Below are 2,500 nucleotides of genomic sequence, written 5' to 3'. Positions count from 1 at the left end.
TTCCCTGCCTTTTTGCAGTTTTGAAAAATGATGTCAAGGTTCTGAAATTAGTAGCAGAGTGATTGTAAAAAACTGTAAAAACATTACAGTTTTTTACAATCACTTTGGCACTAATTTCAGAACCTTGACGTCATTTTTCAAAACTCTAGACACAAAACTCACAACCAATGATCAAAATGCACATTTTTCAAAACTCTATCACTTGTTTCAATTGCTTGGATACAATGCACATAAACCTAAGATCATTTGTTCATTTAACAAAGATCACCTGTTCAATATGACACAACTTAACATCAAAGTACTACTATTTCAAAAAGCAATTCACACATTACATTTCAGATGATTGTCTGTTCATTTCATTACAATCATCTAACTATCAATCAATACAACTACTCAAAATGATAAGTAACTGTTGCATTACTCTTAATGCATAGTTGTATGGAAACAGACAAACAATATTCCATGTTTAGATCATGAAAGTTTCAAGATAACGAGATTCATTGTCACCAGTTAGTGTGGAGCATGAACCAATCAGAATACAGTATCTATGGATGTAACATTTCATCATCATTCTTTACTGTAATGTACTTCTGTTTACCTGACACTGTTTCTATGCTCCCATGTACCACCTTTACTATAATATACTACTGTTTATCAGACACTGTTACTATGCTCCCATGTACTACTACTGTAATGTACTACTGTTTATCAGACACTGTTACTTTGGTCCCATGTACCACCTTTACTATAATATACTACTGTTTATCAGACACTGTTACTATGCTCCCATGTACTACTACTGTAATGTACTACTGTTTATCAGACACTGTTACTATGCTCCCATGTACTACTACTGTAATGTACTACTGTTTATCAGACACTGTTACTATGGTCCCATGTACTACTACTGTAATGTACTACTGTTTATCAGACACTGTTACTTTGGTCCCATGTACTACCTTTACTGTAATGTACTTCTGTTTACCAGACACTGTTACTATGGTCCCATGTACTACTACTGTAATGTACTACTGTTTATCAGACACTGTTACTATGGTCCCATGTACTACTACTGTAATGTACTTCTGTTTACCAGACACTGTTACTATGGTCCCATGTACTACTACTGTAATGTACTTCTGTTTACCAGACACTGTTACTATAGTCCCATGTACTACTACTGTAATGTACTACTGTTTATCAGACACTGTTACTTTGGTCCCATGTACTACCTTTACTGTAATGTACTTCTGTTTACCAGACACTGTTACTATGGTCCCATGTACTACCTTTACTGTAATGTACTTCTGTTTACCAGACACTGTTACTATGGTCCCATGTACTACTACTGTAATGTACTTCTGTTTACCAGACACTGTTACTATGGTCCCATGTACTACTACTGTAATGTACTTCTGTTTACCAGACACTGTTACTATGGTCCCATGTACTACTACTGTAATGTACTACTGTTTATCAGACACTGTTACTTTGGTCCCATGTACTACCTTTACTGTAATGTACTACTGTTTATCAGACACTGTTACTATGGTCCCATGTACTACCTTTACTGTAATGTACTTCTGTTTACCAGACACTGTTACTATGGTCCCATGTACTACTACTGTAATGTACTACTGTTTATCAGACACTGTTACTATGGTCCCATGTACTACCTTTACTGTAATGTACTACTGTTTATCAGACACTGTTACTATGGTCCCATGTACTACTACTGTAATGTACTACTGTTTATCAGACACTGTTACTATGGTCCCATGTACTACCTTTACTGTAATGTACTTCTGTTTACCAGACACTGTTACTATGGTCCCATGTACTACTACTGTAATGTACTACTGTTTATCAGACACTGTTACTTTGGTCCCATGTACTACCTTTACTGTAATGTACTTCTGTTTACCAGACACTGTTTACTGTAGACTGTTTATCAGACACTGTTACTATGGTCCCATGTACTACTACTGTAATGTACTTCTGTTTACCAGACACTGTTACTATGGTCCCATGTACTACTACTGTAATGTACTACTGTTTACCAGACACTGTTACTTTGGTCCCATGTACTACTTTACTGTAATGTACTACTGTTTATCAGACACTGTTACTATGGTCCCATGTACTACTACTGTAATGTACTACTGTTTATCAGACACTGTTACTATGGTCCCATGTACTACTACTGTAATGTACTACTGTTTATCAGACACTGTTACTTTGGTCCCATGTACTACTTTACTGTAATGTACTACTGTTTATCAGACACTGTTACTATGGTCCCATGTACTACTACTGTAATGTACTACTGTTTATCAGACACTGTTACTATGGTCCCATGTACTACTACTGTAATGTACTACTGTTTATCAGACACTGTTACTATGGTCCCATGTACTACCTTTACTGTAATGTACTACTGTTTACCAGACACTGTTACTATGGTCCCATGTACTACTACTGTAATGTACTTCTGTTTACC

Source organism: Perca flavescens, chromosome 1 (genome assembly GCF_004354835.1).
Source record: "Perca flavescens isolate YP-PL-M2 chromosome 1, PFLA_1.0, whole genome shotgun sequence".
NCBI lineage: Eukaryota > Metazoa > Chordata > Actinopteri > Perciformes > Percidae > Perca > Perca flavescens.
This window is presented reverse-complemented; position numbering follows the sequence as displayed.